The sequence below is a fragment of the Amia ocellicauda genome, chromosome 10 (genome assembly GCF_036373705.1).
Source record: "Amia ocellicauda isolate fAmiCal2 chromosome 10, fAmiCal2.hap1, whole genome shotgun sequence".
In the NCBI taxonomy this organism is placed as follows: domain Eukaryota; kingdom Metazoa; phylum Chordata; class Actinopteri; order Amiiformes; family Amiidae; genus Amia; species Amia ocellicauda.
Genome location: NC_089859.1, coordinates 26782431 through 26803591, shown reverse-complemented (window position 1 = coordinate 26803591; position 21161 = coordinate 26782431). Strand labels below are relative to the sequence as shown.

General features: G+C 38.2%; 1 protein-coding gene across 1 annotated transcript in view; it reads right to left on the bottom strand.

The window, feature by feature from the left end:
* gabbr2 (gamma-aminobutyric acid (GABA) B receptor, 2) overlaps positions 1–21161 on the bottom strand; it is a 237120-nt gene that overhangs the window by 18737 nt on the left and 197222 nt on the right. The gene's annotated exons all lie outside the window — the stretch shown is intronic.

The window sequence follows — 21161 nt, the reverse complement described above, 5'->3', positions numbered from 1 at the left end:
TGCTGATTTTACATTTACACACTTTGGTCAAAGTCAAAGATCACTCGTCAATCAGTCACAAAAGGCACACGCTTTTTAAATCATAGGGCTGAATTGATTGTCTAGCCACCTGGTGAAAGGAGAACATTCAGCATAAATAATATATATTAAAAGTTGGTCCTTCTCTGTAGCATGAGCCATTACTGCTTCAGCAAAATAAGCAAACTCCCATGAATGCTTAGATAATCCGTCCAAAACAATACCCCCCCCCCCCCCCACATGCACACACTGTTACTGTAACATAACTTTTAGTCCTCATTTAATTAAAAAAAGAAAGAAAATGTATTGTTATCTTGCTCTTTAAAACTGCCCGTAACACATAGGTTAATACATTAGCATCTTTGAAAATAATTCATAATTCTCTGTAGTCTTAGCAACCTCACATTAAACACATTTTGCATACACATGTATTTAAGTACTCACCTTAAACAATGTGTATTTGAAATATAGTATCACTATTATCATTATTAGTAGTAGTAGTAATAAAAATACAATAATAAATAATCCGTTTGTAATATATTCAACAGCATTTTCAGAATCTCTTTTCTTGCTCCAAACTCAGCTTTATGGTGTTAAAACAAAGTAAATCATAAAATGCATTATCCTAGGATTTGGAGTCACAAACTAGCAAATCCATTTGCTCACTATAATTCACTGAGGGTTTTACGTCAGCAATGTGAAATTTAATTTACTTTTCCGAGCACTCCTAATGAAGACTTAATGAATTCTATACACTTTGTATTCTTAGTCTGTTTGAAGATTCGCTGAGGCATCTATAATTGTTAAGTTCTGTATAAGCACTATTAGGTTTTTACAAAATAATTGATGCATCAATAAAAAGTTTATTGATTGATTTATTTCTTTATTTCTTTATTTTTCATTTCAGTAAAATGTGCCCGAAATATGAATAGGTAGACAAGGAGAATTTTCTTGAAATTGCAGGTGGGGTGTTGTGGTTGCACTGGGAAATTGAGTTTAATGACCAGCATCAGCTATGTATTTTTTATTCATAGTGTTTCAACTCCTAGAAAAATAAGTTACGGTAGTATGAGGAGGCAGTTTCTTTTTTTAGCAATACTCTAAGGAACATACTTCTCAAAATCTGTAGTACTCTCAATATTTTTTGTGAAGTTTTCCCTGCAATGATTCTTTTGATCTCCCCTTTCTAGCTATTCATCTCCCCTTTTCAGAGTTTTCCTAAGAGCAACAACTCAAAATAGCTTTTAACATGTTAAAAAAGCTTAGTCCAAATTGTTGTTTTTTCCATCTTTGATGCATGCATATTTAGTGTTGTAGACTATGATCCATTTACCTACTAAAATAGTTTTTATTGCCTCGTTCATTTTGAAACACAGAGATCTCGGTCAAGTCAGCCCGAACAGCTCGAGGTCAAAGATCACAAATCTTCGGCAACATGCGTCTGCTCCCATCCTGCAACTCTGCGAGTGCCAAACTTTAGACACTGAAATGTTTATCTGATCGGTTGGTTTAAAATACAGAGAGCACCCGTTGTTATCTGCTTCTGTTGCGACAACCAGTTACCAAATCTATGTAATTTAGACTGTATTTGAATTGATTTAACTAAACTACCACAATCACCATAATTACACGCATAATCAGGTCATTATTAGGAATTAGGAAGGACAAGGGAGGTCCCAGATATTGTTTATTTGATTAAAAATAGGAAGAAATTGATAAAGGAAAATGAATAACTCAGTCTATGTTTGTTTTTGAAACTGTGGATAATATAAAGAAGAGTATCTAAGCAGAAAAATAACAAATCAGATAAGTGTGTATATAAACACACAAACACACACATACAGTGAGGGAAAAAAGTATTTGGTCCCCTGCTGATTTTGTACATTTGCCCACTGACAAAGAAATGATCAGTCTATAATTTTAATGGTAGGTGTATTTTAACAGTGAGAGACAGAATAACAACAAAAAAATCCTGAAAAACGCATTTCAAAAAAGTTATAAATTGATTTGCATGTTAATGAGGGAAATAAGTATTTGACCCCTTCGACTTAGTACTTGTTGGCAAAACCCTTGTTGGCAATCACAGAGGCCAGACGTTTCTTGTAGTTGATCACCAGGTTTGCACACATCTCAGGAGGGATTTTGTCCCACTCCTCTTTGCAGATCCTCTCCAAGTCATTAAGGTTTCCAGGCTGACGTTTGGCAACTCGAACCTTCAGCTCCCTCCACAGATTTTCTATGGGATTAAGGTCTGGAGACTGGCTAGGCCACTCCAGGACCTTAATGTGCTTCTTCTTGAGCCACTCCTTTGTTGCCTTGGCTGTGTGTTTTGGGTCATTGTCATGCTGGAATACCCATCCACGACCCATTTTCAATGCCCTGGCTGAGGGAAGGAGGTTCTCACCCAAGATTTGACGGTACATGGCCCCGTCCATCGTCCCTTTGATGCGGTGCAGTTGTCCTGTCCCCTTAGCAGAAAAACACCCCCAAAGCATAATGTTTCCACCTTCATGTTTGACGGTGGGGATGGTGTTCTTGGGGTCATTCCTCCTCCTCCAAACACAGCGAGTTGAGTTGATGCCAAAGATCTCGATTTTGGTCTCATCTGACCACAACACTTTCACCCAGTTCTCCTCTGAATCATTCAGATGTTGGCAAACTTCAGACGAGCCTGTACATGTGCTTTCTTGAGTAGGAGGACCTTGCGGGCGCTGCAGGATTTCAGTCCTTCACTGCGTAGTGTGTTACCAATTGTTTCCTTGGTGACTATGGTCCCAGCTGCCTTGAGATCATTAACAAGATCCTCCCATGTAGTTCTGGGCTGATTCCTCACCGTTCTCATGATCATTGAAACTCCACGAGGTGAGATCTTGCATGGAGCCCCAGACCGAGGGAGACTGACAGTTATTTTGTGTTTCTTCCATTGGCGAATAATCGCACCAACTGTTGTCACCTTCTCACCAAGCTGCTTGGCGATGGTCTTGTAGCCCATTCCAGCCTTGTGTAGGTCTACAATCTTGTCCCTGACATCCTTGGACAGCTCTTTGGTCTTGGCCATGGTGGAGAGTTTGGAATCTGATTGATTGATTGCTTCTGTGGACAGGTGTCTTTTATACAGGTAACGAGCTGAGATTAGGAGCACTCCCTTTAAGAGAGTGCTCCTAATCTCAGCTCTTTACCTGTATAAAAGACACCTGGGAGCCAGAAATCTTGCTGATTGATAGGGGATCAAATACTTATTTCCCTCATTAACATGCAAATCAATGTATAACTTTTTTGAAATGCGTTTTTCTGGATTTTTTTGTTGTTATTCTGTCTCTCACTGTTAAAATACACCTACCATTAAAATTATAGACTGATCATTTCTTTGTCAGTGGGCAAACGTACAAAATCAGCAGGGGATCAAATACTTTTTTCCCTCACTGTATATATACACACATTAATGCTTTCAATTCACTCATTGATACACATTGATACACTCATTGAATCTGACTGGCTCTGACTGGCACTATTTCTAGATTCTTTACTCTAGGAACTGCTCTTTGTCTGAAGGTCCTGCCTTGAGTGCCTTGTTCTCTGTTTTGTAACTCCTGTGCCCGCTTCATTCTCAAAACATCACTTTATACTCATTCCTCCGTCTTTGCATGTTCTATCCAAGCATCCTGTGCTGTGGAAAATGAAACAGCGTTCCAATACCTCCTGTAGGCGCACAGTAGTGTAATCACACAGAGCACTCTGAACGTCTGCTCATATTTCACGCTGCCATGTTCCAGTAGTTTCCTGTAGGATAATGCCATTGCTTGGATTCATGAACAGCTCATTATTTAAACTAGAAACTACTTAGATGGATTCTGGCAAATCACATTTTCTTCTAATATTGATGATGCTGCATCAGCTCGGCAAATAATCAGCCGAAATTCCATCAAGAATGCGTGTATTACATGCAGATAGTGATGCAATGCTTTTGTGGTTGTAGGAACCCCCATCTGCACTTACCCTGTCAGATATGTTGTTGGGAATCAAAAAAAGGCAAAAAGTCAGTCAAGCAAGCAAGCAAAATCTCTGCCACCCTGTGTCTCGAAACTTATTAATTCACCAGAACATGTTTACTGGCACTCGGTTGGGTGAATAAGTAGTCAAAATCAATACATTTTAGTATTGTCTGTTCTAGTAAGAAATAAGCGTGAATAACCTCATTTTAGACTGTAGCCACTTATATCCTGCAACTACATACTGAAGTCATGAAGTGAAACTTTAATCTACAGACTCTTCTGCATGCCCGGGGATCTTGGGTCTGTTCCTTATTTACTGTTAGGCAGTAAGCACTGACTCAATTCCACCTTTAAGACTAGTTTTCATCAGTCACTCCATTTTCTGCCTGTAAATCTTTTGGATGCATAGTCAAAATTTGATCAATGGCTTAATGGTTTTTCCTTTAAAATGAATCAATTTATACTGCGAGCATGGCCTCTTAGTCCCACTGCAGAGCACAAGCTGCAACTAAAGCAGCTAAAGGTCTGATACAGACACTGCTAAATCATCTGTCAGCATTCAATCTGTTCCCAGAACGGCAGTGTGAGGAACCCTGCAACGTTCTAGCTTAAGACTATTGTTGTTCAAAGATGTAAACAGATGTAATCTTGTGGAACTGATCACTTTTGCTAATGCCATTTATTTCACTTCCTATTTCACTCAGACTGTATACATATTCTTTTCTAATTCGCATACATTTAAATCTTTAAAAAAAATTGTTGGCTTCTTTATTAGGATACTTTTTTCAAAGTGCTCTCTTGGAAACAGGATAAAGAGCTACTGCACTTCATGAAATCCTCTGTTTTAGGTTTATGTATAAAGTAATATGTCCAAAGTGATCAGAGGGAAACTACAAAATATTAACCTCTGATTACATTTAAATTATATTACCCAGGTTTGTCAGCAAATCCCACGTGAATACAGTCAGAAAAACATTTTTCAAATTTTCTCCTATTAAAAAGCACCCAGTAAACCAAGTTTTACATTACTCATAAAACTTGTTTATTAACTGAAAGGGCAATGTTGCCATAAGTCTGTAGTTGAAGGTATTCACATCTTTCATTCCAAACAATGTTATTTTATCAAAGACATGCTTTGTGCTAAATATTATAGGTATTTACTAATGACATATTTGCAGACCACTGGGAAATATTCCAGGTGATTGACCTTAGACCGGGGATGTATATACTTCTGACAGACACTATTTTAATTTTGTTTATAGCCTTGTCATAAATACATTTCCTTTCAACTCACTGAGCAACGACTGCATATGCGTGATATCTGGTTGGAAATGGAGCCTTGATGGATGAACTTGATCTGATAGGATGTTCAGCCATCCCTAGGTTGTTAGTTGTCTCTTCGGTGGTATCAGAGATCCCCCTCATGATTATTCCAGAAACAGCCTCGACTTGTAGGCTATGCCAAGATTGGTAGCACACATTCACCCTGCTGTCGACTCAAATTAACCTATATGCACATGTGTGTGACCATCCAAATGCATAATTCTGACTATCCCACTGCTCAGATGTACTTGTGCATAATTTGAAAAAGGTTTTATGTAACAGCACTCATAGGAGTTTATTTCGGATCTCCCTTCATTGTTAATTAGCACGGACTGTGCAGACACTGGTTATGAGTCATATATATCAAACAGACTGTATGATTTCTTATTTTACAGGGACAGGGTGCATTATCTGATGCAAAATATTCAGGGAACTGAAAGAGTTAAAAAGAGAATTAAAAAAGTTAGCACCAGGCTTTCTTCAATCTCAGATAGACACTGCCGGTAACAGATTTTTATGCTGCTGTAGTTATGTGGTTTCTAAAAATAAAGAAATAATAAATGAAAGAATGTATAGCTTACAACAGAAAAACAAAAATTACACACAACAAAAACAAACTCAAATCCTTTCATAAATTAAGACTGCTTCATTTAGCACTGCTTGAAATGAAAAGATTAATGTTTCAGCTCTTTTCCAGAGCATGAGGTGCCAGAAAATGTAAAAACTGTATACATTCTCAATACACAGTGCTGAGACTGCAATGTACACGTAGAGACCCCCAAATGCATTTCACTGGGTGCTCCCAGCCTCACAGATATCTGGCTCAGCTGTTTCTACAAGCACAGCAAGTTAACGTCTTGCACCACCTACACACAATCACATCATCTGTATACTGTGAAGATATATTGACCTGCTCCTTTTTGATATGTATTTTTTAAGAAAAAGAAGAAGTGCAAAATAGACAGTTCTCTTAACTGAATCTGACACCTGCATTATGCATGTGCTCCAGGTGCAGAGAACTCTCCTGTCATATGATATCTTTCAGTTTTTACAGATTTCATTTTAAGTTGAACATGATCCATCCTAAAACTGAAGGAGCTTCACAACAAGTCTTAACCCACCATGGTGCTGCAATTATCTTTTGGTGGCTACAAAACATATTTTTTGCTCAGCAGTCAGATGACTAAGTCTAACATGTTTAAAGTACCAAGTTAACAGAAATACTGACAAAAATCACAAGGTCAGAGATGTATCATGGTATTACAGACATAATCAAATCAAGATACATGTTATACCTGTTTCCACATGGTGCTGCATTCAAGCAAACTTCATCATTTTTAAAACATGAACAATAAAGAGAGAAGTTACACAAACCAGGAGCAAGGACACAGTTGTAGAAAAAACTATTAAGACGCTGTTAGTGTAAATTAAAAATAAAGCAGCTTTAGGGTTGTTAGTGGCTATCACTGCCTCAAGGCCATATGGTGCACAGCGCAGTATCTACATAATTACACATGATATGATCCCACACGATGAGAAAACACTCTCGGCAAAAGCGCGCTAAAGAGGCGTAGCCGTAACTGCTAATGTTTCATTTTCTGTCACCTCTGTGTGGGCACACACAGATGCAATACTCAAGCTAAAACTATTTAACTGCTATTGATCTCAGCTTTAGCTTCTTTAATGAGATAGTGTTACATTCGACAACACCGCAGTCCACCGGGGAAAAGCAGCCTGCTCCATTACAACCAGCTCAGAATGAAAGATCTGTGTCATCGGTGAGTCACAGGGAACTCAAGGCTTTTATCAACCCATTCATACCCCAGCATCAGCTTTGTGTTATTTAATAGGCAAAATGTACCTATTGCAGAAAATATTATGATTTTTTTTTCTCCTGTATTCTATCACTAATCTTCCAAACAAACTATCTGGATTAAAGCACTTTTTTTTAGAATGTTTGGTCGCCTTTGAAAAAAATAGACTCTCTGAAACATGACCTAGTGTTGTCTCTAGAAATTTAATTGCCAGGGGCCCAGAAGATTCAGTATAGACTCAATTACAAGATGATATCAAGGAGCACTGTATGATGTGCTGCCATGGGCTCACAGGCTAACCCAAGCTGATATTTGTAGTATATTGTTTGCACTTATGTTGTAAGTCGCCCTGGATAAGGGCGTCTGCCAAGAAATACAAAATAATAATATTGTGTCGTGGTGAAAAACCCTTTGATAAAAACTGTGATGAAATCATCTTCTAATAAGGTGACCTAGCATGTAACCCCCCCACCAATCCTACCTACTGTAAAGAGCTTCTGGGATGAGAATCAGAGCAAACGTCTAGAGACAGATGCTGTGTCAACTTTGAGCTATAAAAAGCTCACGATTAAAAAAAGAAAAGAAAAAAACTTGCCTTAAAGGGAAACAACCTCTCTACATGTCAAAACTGGCATACAAGACAGCACATATGGGGAAATCTCAGTCCTGATTCTATTTTTGTGCTTGTATGCGTGTGCATGTGTGCAACACAACAAGAGATACAGATTGACACAGACTGACTGAGAGATTGCATCTTTCTGTTAGATCTTGCACTGACTCAAGGCTAAAGTGAAAATATGTGCTACCAGCACAATTAAAATACCATCACTAATATTCCACCCCGTCTGTTTTCTGATAGACAATTCAAATGTTTTCTAGGACACATTCTCACTTGAGTTTTCCCAACAATTGTAAAGTTTTTTGCTTTTTTTAATATATGTTATCGTTATTATTAATAATTTGCATGTATTTTTATCTTATTTGGACATTTGAATACATTTTTCAGTGTAATATCCATTGTGAAACTGGTTGTGTGAAATTAATTTGTGTCTGACAGCAAACACATTTTGTACAAAGACAAAAGCATTTTCCAATTGTTCACAGTTAGCCGTGATTATGATGAACATTTGCAGTAAATTAAAAATGTTAACAGTCGGTGGCTGTTCTCTAATTCCACTTACTTTGATACAAAATTAGAAATACAAAAATAAGACTAGATTATGTTAATGTCTTATTCTTCTAAGCCTCACATGCCTGATTTTAATTTAATTAGTGGAAGCAATAACAAACTAGGACATGTAACAGACGGAGAGGCATCGTGATGGAATATTCCAGAAACCACCCGGTGTGTGATGGGATAAAAATAGTAGCTACTAAATTCCATGATATGATAAATTCCTTGATGTCAGACTGCTAGCCAATCTCCAAATCCTTTCTGACAAAGTGTAAACACTTACTCTTACAGTAGATAAGACTATTTCTTAAAAAACTAACAAAAAAAACACCCTACATAAAATCTGTTTCCAACATCATATTATTTTCATTCTATAATGACAGTTAAAGTTTTGACAATGGCCTTCCATATATATATATATATATATATATATATATATTATATTATTATACACATCCATAAGTAGATATGTCTACAAATATGGTGTGACTGGTTATGTATGATGTCTGTAGTTTAATCACTTATATGTTAACTGCCAAAGTAGCATCCACCACTACAGCATTTTTGTCTACAAAATATACCAACTGCCCTTAGTTTAAATACCGTAAATAAATAGCTAGTGTTCCTTGAGTCTGTCTACACTGCACTATTTATATTATATTCTATGATATTACATTAGGGCCAGGGAAAATAAGAACCAGGACAGATGAAATTAGTTGGTAAACTTCAGACTTAAAAAATATGTGTCTCCAGGCAGCAGTCCCTCAGTAATGTCTGGCTGACAGAGGCATTCATTCTTTGTTTCTTCCTGGCAATCTGACTGCAATGGCCAGGCAAGAGCCTCCAGGTCTTGTAAACAAAATACAAGGACCTTGCATCATTTTTCACCGCATTACCATTTTAATGTAGAGCTGCATTCTAGCACAGGAGACCTTTGATAACAAGGCACTTCTGAAGGGAGGTCGGCAGGACTGTGTGGGCCGGAGCCGACAGAAGGATGCGTCAAATGAAGAAGACACCCCAGGAAACCCTGTTAGCGGTGCTCTAATGTAGCGGGAATGCAAGTCAGGACAGAAGTAAGCAAAACAAACAGGGAGACAATGGATCATTCATTTATTGTCACACTTTGATGATGTGTGAGAGAAGGAAGGTGGCGACAGGCTGTGATGAGCTATCAGCAGCCCGACAGCCACTCTCCATCACTTCATTCAGTAAATCACCACACTGCCCAAGCACGGAAGATTAACTTTTTTAAAGCACAAAACAGTGGTGCGTCAATCGGAGGTCTGAGTGTGTTTTATACCAACACATAAAAAGTCACGGTTGGTCCGAAAATGGTTGAAAAGTTCATGCAAGGCTAAACGCATTGTCTGAAACTGAAACTGAAACAAGAGAATCATAATTTGCAATTGTAATTAAATTCAATGTTCATATACAAGAGGTATAATCTGCCTTCAATTAAGTGAATGACAAAAAAAAACAACTAAATGGTTTAGCTAAGTCTGAAAAAATATAAGTAATTATTGTAATTTCTTATTCCACAATATTAATCACCTAAATAAATAAAAACTCAAAATAATGGTATGAATACTTTCAGCTACTTTATATTTGCAGGTAAAAGAAGCATTTATACTATTTGCAATTCTCTTTAGACCTATAAAGTTGAAACCAGCCTTCTTAATGGATTTCCCTTCCCCCTGAGGATCTTTTCTTTTCATAGAGAGAAGGAGGAGTGACATAATTGCAAATCAGTGTATGATTTCCTTCAAACTATAGCATATTATGTTTCTTCAGATACGAATCTAGGACACTACCTATAGAACAGAAAGCAACATATTCTTCATTATACACAGACAATTATTCAACTATTTTTTAATATCAAAGCAGGTTTGCCAGTCTATGTGGACTGGTGCTTTGGCTACTGTATTTGCCACTGGTGTACTTGCGATTGCTTGGAACAAAATGTTAAAGCTCAAGTCAATCTGGTAGGAAGAACTGCAATATATCTCGCTCATCGTACACCTCATTGCCATTTTTGTGACCAGCCTATATTTTTTCTGCCTGAATCTTTATGTTCTGCACAAGAGTCTGTGGTTTCATCAACATGCTTCCTTCATTTATTTTTATCCCACACTTGTACTAACGTAACAACGTTTATGTGGCTAGACATGACAATCCTTGTGGGCTCGTCTCTTGCTCTGTACAAAAAAAAAACATCAATGGAGAAAGGCCTGTTCCAAAATTAGACTCGATATAGGTCAGCCCAATTCACAGTTTGAGATTGCTTTTCCTGGTGGCTTGTGTAGTAGAACAAAAAAATAATAGCACAGCCACTTAATTACATAAAATGTAGCAGAATTATTCTGATACAGCTGTGTGCTCAGAGATCACAAACATAATTCAACTCTACATTTCTTACAGAGGAAAACATATTGTGCTTGAATTCTACAAGGAGCTGGGCTACTTAACAATTTTATATCTGCTATGTATCAGTGCTGGCATGCTATATTGCTTTTATGAGCTGATTTTCCTTTTAGAGAACAGCAAACATTGTTTCAGTGTAATGTCACAAATCACCAATTTAATGTAATTTCATATAATTTTTAATATGTAGTTTTATTGAATCAAATCTGATATTGTGTTAAAAGGAATTGTCCTAAAGAAAAGGAAATTTTTTGACTTGCAAATGTTCCTTTTCTGTACATTCATAGACCTTCTGTTACAGTGGCTATGTTTTATTATACATTTATCAAACCTTCCTACAAGGGTTTTTGAAACCTATTCTTAGATACTTACCAACTTGGTTCTTTGGAGTCCGGGTCTAAGAGCTTCACTGTTCTTTCTGTTTCGTGATATTAAAAAATTCAAAAAGCCAATGTCTTTGCCTGCAAAAGGAGACACTCCACTATGCGTCCTCAGGAGATAAAATGGAAGTCCTTCATCCTGAAGATCAAACGACCTCCTAGATTTCAACATAGAGTGAAACCAACCCTGGCAAAGGTGTACTTTGCAAAGAAGTGCAAAGAAGTGCAGGAAAGACATCGCAGACAGCAATAGGACAACCATGCTGTACCTGAAGCTGACAAAAATTGAATACACTGTCCATGATAGATACTTATCGATATTGGATCTGTGCATACATACTGGATTTCGTTTTTAACTCCATGTAATTGCCTCATCTGGAAATCTAGACAAAGGCTGACACATCCTCTTATCTTTCCAATGCTATTTTTTCAGTTATAAAATCCTTTGATCCACAGTGGAAATATATGAGGAAATATAGATATATACTATCTATGACTTTTATTCAACACAGTGCATCTCTAAACTACTAGTACTGAGATTGTTTCCTCTTCTAGCATCTACAATTGAATGTTTCCTATATCCTAATAACCTGCATGAACATCAGTTGAACAAATAGTGGGTTGGTCCTTTCGTTATTTCTTTAAAAAAAATAAAAAGTAAACACTTCTGAAAATGTCTATCTTCCTTTTCATTTATAAAACAATGCCTTTCAAAAATGGTAGGGGTAGGTATAATTGACATCACTCAATGAACAATGTCAGGTAATATGATTGTATTTGAATACCCTGGCATAAGGAATAAGTAACAGATTAAAAAAAACAGATAAAAAAAACAGATTAGCAAAACAGATAGTGACACTAAAGTTTTAATTCTTATTTTGGGGATTTCATGTTGAAGTGTGGCAATTGTTTGTACTGTCCTGGTATCCAATCTAATTAAGGTTTCTAGACACAGCACAGAGATTTTCGGTCCTCGAACAATCTCCATATGAGAAGTACACTCACCTAAAGGATTATTAGGAACACCATACTAATACTGTGTTTGACCCCCTTTCGCCTTCAGAACTGCCTTAATTCTACGTGGCATTGATTCAACAAGGTGCTTAAAGCATTCTTTAGAAATGTTGGCCCATATTGATAGGATAGCATCTTGCAGTTGATGGAGATTTGTGGGATGCACATCCAGGGCACGAAGCTCCCGTTCCACCACATCCCAAAGATGCTCTATTGGGTTGAGATCTGGTGACTGTGGGGGCCAGTTTAGTACAGTGAACTCATTGTCATGTTCAAGAAACCAATTTGAAATGATTCGACCTTTGTGACATGGTGCATTATCCTGCTGGAAGTAGCCATCAGAGGATGGGTACATGGTGGTCATAAAGGGATGGACATGGTCAGAAACAATGCTCAGGTAGGCCGTGGCATTTAAACGATGCCCAATTGGCACTAACGGGCCTAAAGTGTGCCAAGTAAACATCCCCCACACCATTACACCACCACCACCAGCCTGCACGGTGGTAACAAGGCATGATGGATCCATGTTCTCATTCTGTTTACGCCAAATTCTGACTCTACCATCTGAATGTCTCAACAGAAATCGAGACTCTTCAGACCAGGCAACATTTTTCCAGTCTTCAACTGTCCAATTTTGGTGAGCTTGTGCAAATTGTAGCCTCTTTTTCCTATTTGTAGTGGAGATGAGTGGTACCCGGTGGGGTCTTCTGCTGTTGTAGCCCATCCGCCTCAAGGTTGTACGTGTTGTGGCTTCACAAATGCTTTGCTGCATACCTCGGTTGTAACGAGTGCTTATTTCAGTCAAAGTTGCTCTTCTATCAGCTTGAATCAGTCGGCCCATTCTCCTCTGACCTCTAGCATCAACAAGGCATTTTCGCCCACAGGACTGCCGCATACTGGATGTTTTTCCCTTTTCACACCATTCTTTGTAAACCCTAGAAATGGTTGTGCGTGAAAATCCCAGTAACTGAGCAGATTGTGAAATACTCAGACCGGCCCGTCTGGCACCAACAACCATGCCACGCTCAAAATTGCTTAAATCACCTTTCTTTCCCATTCAGACATTCAGTTTGGAGTTCAGGAGATTGTCTTGACCAGGACCACACCCCTAAATGCATTGAAGCAACTGCCATGTGATTGGTTGGTTAGATAATTGCATTAATGAGAAATTGAACAGGTGTTCCTAATAATCCTTTAGGTGAGTGTATAATGCATATATTACGAGTCCCATGTAAATGATAACTTCACCAGAGTGTTTGCTTTGGCCTTGATTCAACTTCATGAAGTCCTTCAGACTGCCCAGAGCAAATGTTAAAGGATTTGAATTGTTCTCGGAGACTTGTTTGCAGGAGAGTACATCCAAATCTGTATCTTATTTAAGTCATCACTCAGCCTTCCCAGCAAAGTCACACTGTGTAGTTAGAATGCTTATTGAACCACATTTTTTCTTCTATAGGGTATTACCCCTGTCTGTATGGGGCAGTGAGGAATCTGCTCATGGTGGCCTCTCTCATTTTGACATCAGTCGACTTTGGAAAAGAACCTGCTTAAGGGTCAGATTTACCTATATATTCTGCTATGAAATGTAGAGGTTTTGCAGTAGGTCAGGTTGTGTGAGTAATTTCAATATCATTGTGATTTACTGTCTGCTAGGGTGAGAAATCACAAAAGTGCATTCAGGCTCCAAGTATTACCTCGTGCCTCAGGAATAAAAATGTCTTTACCAGAGAGTTAAAGTCACAGCTTATAGAGTGGTTGCTATGGAACTTATTTTATGTCTGTCGACTATTACACTGTGCACTACCATGTTTGCTTGCAGTTTAAATGCAGAGATGCATATAAACAAAACAAATGTGAAAGCTGTGTTTTTTTCTTTTTTTCTTTAATGCATTCATCCATCTGCAAGACTATGACACACACTCAGATTGTTGCATGGTTTCTTTTCAAAGCACTTGAAGCAAATGTAATGACTTCCACAACAAGCAGGCACCTTTGAAGCTGGCACTGGCACACTTTGCAGTTACAGTAACACTTCACTTGAATGTGTAGCACATTAAGCAGCTTTAAGAAGAAAAATAAAGAGCATCGATACTGTGCGAGCCTGCAGAGGAGAATGTTTCCAGAGGAGCAGATACAAAAAGCCACTGCTTGGGTTGTGTGACAACACTTTTAGCAACTGCAGCTCTAATAATCAACAGGGGACAATATTGAGACTAGAACGGTTAGTAAAATGTCACCAAAACATGGTTCAGTTTCATTTGAGGTGGTTACTAAAGGAATCATACAAATCAAAATGTTATGTTATTTTTTTTAATTTCTTAGTTGTACTGCAGCATAATTTCAGGGTGGTCCATACACCAGACTGTGACTACCACTATTTTATATGATTATGTCACATTTTTTTTTACAATTGTATTATAAGTCTTACTAGCTTCCTTATAGAGATAATCAATAATTTTGAGTTTTTTCAGCAGCTGGTCCCTTCAATTTCAGTGCCCACCAGGGAAATCAAGAATGCCAATTAAACTTGTGCTTACCCTTAGAGCCCCTGTCTAATTGGTCAATTAGCCTAGCTGCATCGATGAAAACAAGTCTGAATATGAATGCACTATCTTCCAGGTATGTTCCAGGTGCAGTTGAAGAGGTGACACCCAACTGTGGTCTGGACATAAGTCTATGATTTTACACAATCAGATACAATTATTGAAAGACAAATACCAAGGCATATGCAGCTGAAGAAGACACTGCATGATTGTTTGTGTGATGAATTTAGTACCACTGGTAGTTGTCATATATGTAAGTGTCATGTCAAATGAACAACAAAGGAAAAGTATTTCGAAGCAACTAAATGTTGTATGGAAAGGACAATGAAGTAGCAAGCCAATTATTTTAATTTTAATTCAGGGAGCAATACACCTATTTATAATGCAAATAAAAACTAATTATTCTTAAAATATAGCATAATACTATATTGTTAGGGTTTAGAGTGAAGTATCAAATGTATCATGGGAAAAGACTGATGTATGTATGTATGATTGCATTTATTTATTAAAGGGCAAAGTTAGCTAAGGTTAATTCCATTATCAATTAAGGTATGCCTTGAAGGTGTAGTTGAATGAATTTCCCTCTGGGATTTTTTGGCCTCTGTAGAAAATTACTCTGGGCTGTAATAGATTTATGATGTTGTCAATCGCATTGTTAACCCAGCGTTTAAGCCTAAACACTCAATAACTGTAAATAAGCACATTATCCCCACTTCTGTGCATTGTTTTTCACAAGTAAACATATTTTGGGAGACAAGAAAAAAACCTACCTTATACACAAGAATATTGAACATTTTTTTCTTTGTTGTTACAAATGTACTGATGCATACAAGAAACAAAACAGCATGTTTTCACTAGAAGACTCACCATATACCTAATTTGTCAGCGTATCATCCAGGGTTACATTCTCTGCTTCACAGAGCTGCAACTGTTGGATATCTGTGTGTAGCAGTAAGCATGTTGAATCAATGAGTGTAACGGGATTAAATCAGAATTTACCACCATTTTTTTCTTTAAATAGGAAAAGTTCAACTTGAATTAATACAACTATTACTTTACAGAACTTCTGATCCTGAAAAAATACAGAAGAAATCCTGCTGAAGCTAAATAATGGCTCTCCGGCAGCAGATTGCTCCCCATCTGGGATCTGAAGGAGAATAAATTAAACCGTTGGTGTGGAAATCATAAGGCAAATAAAGAAGAGACTTAACTTACTGAAAGCAACTTAAATGTGGCTTTCATGGGACAAAATAAAGCTCAAATATTATATTAACACAGTGCACATATATCCAGGTTGACTCCAGACAAATAAGCACCCCATAGAAAAATGATCTGATGAATCCATCCATCAAAAATAAAGTGATTAGCATTTTGTTTTGTGCAGAAAGATGAATTCAGCTTCATACTATGATGAATTGTTGGGGGCTGCCACAGCAGGTTCTCAAAATAACAACAGATGCTTGCAAAGGAATTACGTATAAACAATCACCTGTGTAATTAATATAAATCACATCCTGCCTTTAGAAAACGACTTTAATGAAAATATTTATAGGCCTGCAGCTTGTCATGAGAATCGACATATTTACACACTATCTGTGGTCATGATAAGGGGTGTGTAATGGTGGCAATAGCTTAGAAAGCTGTAGCATAGCAGCAGAGGATTCAGAACACAGAAATTACCTCTGAACAAGGTTTTAACAGATTTTCATATACCTCACTTACATCACATAATAGCTCAAATATATGTACAAAATGCAACTATTTTTGTTACACCTGCTGAAGAATTCCCTTCATGATTTAGGTGATAATCAATACAGCCCATGTAAAATTATTTCCTCAGCTAACGGCGCACCTCGCACTCCGTCTCTACCGTGGCAGTTAGAGGCGATTATTTTCCCTGAGTAAGGATACAGCGTTCCTCCCCCTCAATAATGAAGCACAGGCTGCTGCTGGAAGGCATGCTTCGTACTCCCGGCACCACCAGGAGGAGCGATGAAACGGCATACGGGGGTGGGAAACTGTAGAAACGTACTGTTTATAGCACTGATGCAGCAACTTCATTACCTTTTATGGTCCACTCTTCCACATATAATATAATCTGCCTTCCCAAAGCAAGACTACCTGAGGTAACTTCTCAAGACTACGGGTATAATTCTGACCCCACAAAACGAATAAAGGTAAAGCGCTTGGTGATGGCTCTTCATGACGATCTTCATATTCTGAGAGGCGAATGACCTAAAATGAAGAATCTCAAGAGCTACAGCTGTGCCACTTCTTTTAAAACCCTATATTACATGAACATTTAATGCTTAGGAACAGACGTCATCATTTACTATTGGGCAAATTATAAAGCAAGTGACAACTGAAATGGAGGGGAAGCCTCATACACAAGATTTTAACCCCACATGATTTAAGTATGTATTTAAAAATACTTACATAGGCTTCACCTTTTTATGTGCTGAAACTGTAAAATACATGTTTTTGACATACTTTCTTTCTTTTTGATGGGTACACTTCACTCTTGGCCCCAGCTTGTGAGCAATCGTAAGGATGTACAGTAAGATAACTCCTGTATCCCTCGTTTCCGTATCATTAGATTCTGCAGCTATGGGGCTAAAAATACATGCTAAGTTTTAATGCACTTAGTACTAGAGGGATCTCATTTCCTCTGCAGCTGTGGAGGGACTGAATGGCCTACTTGGATCCGTGTGCCATTTTTTTTCTTTTTTTTCTTTTTCAAAACCACAAGGGTATTCCCTGAGCCCTTAAGCTAGCCAGCCACACAACACACATTTCAGACAGGCATCTGCTTACATCCACATATCTTTTCAAAAAGCTATCACTACAAACCATTAAGTGAAGGAAAGCATCACAAATTGAGAAGTATGAATAGGAAACGACTGAGGGATTATTATTTGGATGTTTGAACCCCACATGAAGTCCATTTTCCGTATGCCAATGCCACATGCTATATGGTGGTTACCAACCTGACGCACACAACACCTGATAAAAAAGATTAAACTAGCTATGATATTCTATTTAAAGCACTACTTACTAGGCTGATACATTTGACTAGACCTCAACTTAAAAAAATAAAAGCACAATAATATTAATATGATAGTTTAAGATTTGTTTTTATGCAAAGCTATGAAAAAACAATGCAATACATTCAGATGCACATTCAAGTTACACTGATGTTTTCTACCATTAAAAACAATACAACAACAGCAAAACAATATTTCATGAATAAAATATGCTGCTGCATCTTGGTGGAAGTGGAGGTCATTCTGAATCTGAAAATTAACATTTTGTTTCTTCATCAGACTCTTACTTTGAACTAGCGTCCTCATGCATTATTAAATTATTTGTATTTATTTATTTATTTATTTATTTAAAAATTTGCTTTGAGTTAATAAGTGCTTAAGGCACTGCTAAGCCCTTAATACCTCTAAAATAATAATAATAAAAATATCACAATATAATGAGACCCAATTATAATTACTAATTTACTCTCCCAGTCCACATCGCATCCAATTTAATTCACTTTTATGAACGGTAATGTGTTATGTTCAGACACAGAAGTAATTACTGTAACATACATTATATCATGCTGCTGGTTGAGGTTCAGATAATCTACATGTAATGTCTCTGTAGCTCACTTTCACTCACAAACTCACAGCCAGGGGATAAAGAACAAAATGTATATCCCATGTGCATGGGACACAAAGCAAACAAAAGCAAAGTGCTTCTGGCTGAAGTAAAACAAAGAGTATCCTGAGTAAAACCAGCTGAAAAAGAACATCTGTACGTGCCCTACATGCGGTCCACACATTGTGAGTGCATGGGGGGGATCCTGTGGGTGTCTGTCTGTGCCTCTGAAGTAGCTTTGACTCCCTCAAGTCCCTGTCAGTCAGTCTTCGTGCCCCCTCGCTCACTGTGTATTTTAAGTGGCGGTGTAAAGGCCAGAACTTCCTCCCCTGTAGGTGGCGAGTGTGTGATGTGCTTTGTCCAAGCTCTATGGTCTCTGTGATTCCTGTGCAAACACTGAAATATATAAACTAGATAATATGGAGTAAAGTTTGGTGTGAATAGGAGAGAAGGTGTGATTGGGGACAATTCAACCGTAATGGTTTTGAAAAATATGTTTTCATGTCTGCCAACCTCCCCCATTCCAATACACCCCAAATTATGGTACAGTCATAATTTCATATAATTTACTGGATTTACTAAACTTGGCATGTGTCAGACATATAAACAGAACATAATAATAAAGTTGCTTAGGATAACATTTTGAATATGTACACTTTAATAATTCAGGCTGATAATTAGAATGACTTTTCCTGATGCATTACTGTTGTTGACTAAAGTAATGCATTGTATCACCTAGTGTGTGTGCTTGGCCTTCGGTGAGCACAATTAACGATGTAAACTGACTCACAACACGTCACGTGTGCTTTTTTCTCACAACTCAGGAAGCCCTGCAGAGGCAACTTGCCTACTGACCCCCGTAAAGAGCTAAATGGTGCAGAAATGTAAAAAACAAACTCACAGAAGCCCTTGACATGCTGCTACAGAGCTAAGCTGTACACCATATCTGTGATTGTACTGGTGTCCTTCAGAGGAAGGGCAGGGGGTTAGTCACTAACGCACTGCCAAATGTACAAGAACAAGACATTGTTAATTATAATATCTAAAGGAAGCACCAGCCCACAGACAGACGACAAGGGACGAGAGTGTAGAGGAATATTCTCAGCCAAAGGTGATATATATCATCATTATACCTTCTCAGAGATGGGCTTCCCTGGGTTTTTGCTGTTGTTGTTATTATTGATTGATATGTGAAGTGCACATTTAATGACAGCTGGAATTCCTAAAATATGTCATAAAGTTACTGAAGTACATGTTGAAGTTTGTATTTTTATACAGTGAGGGAAAAAAGTATTTGATCCCCTGCTGATTTTGTACGTTTGCCCACTGACAAAGAAATGATCAGTCTATAATTTTAATGTTAGGTGTATTTTAACACTGAGAGACAGAATAACAGCAAAAAAATCCAGAAAAACACATTTCAAAAAGTTATACATTGATTTGCATGTTAATGAGGGAAAAAAGTATTTGATCCCCTATCAATCAGCAAGATTTCTGGCTCCCAGGTGTCTTTTATACAGGTAACGAGCTGAGATTAGGAGCACTCTCTTAAAGGGAGTGCTCCTAATCTCAGCTTGTTACCTGTATAAAAGACACCTGTCCACAGAAGCAATCAATCAATCAGATTCCAAACTCTCCACCATGGCCAAGACCAAAGAGCTGTCCAAGGATGTCAGGGACAAGATTGTAGACCTACACAAGGCTGGAATGGGCTACAAGACCATCGCCAAGCAGCTTGGTGAGAAGGTGACAACAGTTGGTGCGATTATTCGCAAATGGAAGAAACACTAAATAACTGTCAGTCTCCCTCGGTCTGGGTTTCCATGCAAGATCTCACCTCGTGGAGTTTCAGTGATCATGAGAACGGTGAGGAATCAGCCCAGAACTACACGGGAGGATCTTGTTAATGATCTCAAGGCAGCTGGGACCATAGTCACCAAGAAAACAATTGGTAACACACTACGCCGTGAAGGACTGAAGGTCCCCCTGCTCAAGAAAGCACAAGTACAGGCCCGTCTGAAGCTTGCCAACATCTGAATGATTCAGAGGAGAACTGGGTGAAAGTGTTGTGGTCAGATGAGACCAAAATCGAGCTCTTTGGCATCAACTCAACTCGCCGTGTTTGGAGGAGGAGGAATGACCCCAAGAACACCATCCCCACCGTCAAACATGGAGGTGGAAAAATTATGCTTTGGGGGTTTTTTTCTGCTAAGGGGACAGGACAACTGCACCGCATCAAAGGGACGATGGACGGGGCCATGTACCGTCAAATCTTGGGTGAGAACCTCCTTCCCTCAGCCAGGGCATTGAAAATGGGTCGTGGATGGGTATTCCAGCATGACAATGACCCAAAACACACAGCCAAGGCAACAAAGGAGTGGCTCAAGAAGAAGCACATTAAGGTCCTGGAGTGGCCTAGCCAGTCTCCAGACCTTAATCCCATAGAAAATCTGTGGAGGGAGCTGAAGGTTCGAGTTGCCAAACATCAGCCTCGAAACTTTAATGACTTGGAGAGGATCTGCAAAGAGGAGTGGGACAAAATCCCTCCTGAGATGTGTGCAAACCTGGTGGCCAACTACAAGAAACGTCTGACCTCTGCGATTGCCAACAAGGGTTTTGCCGCCAAGTACTAAGTCGAAGGGGTCAAATACTTATTTCCCTCATTAACATTCAAATCAATGTATAACTTTTTTGAAATGCGTTTTTCTGGATTATTTTGTTATAATTACGTCTCTCACTGTTAAAATACACCTACCATTAAAATTATAGACTGATCATTTCTTTGTCAGTGGGCAAACATACAAAATCAGCAGGGGATCAAATACTTTTTT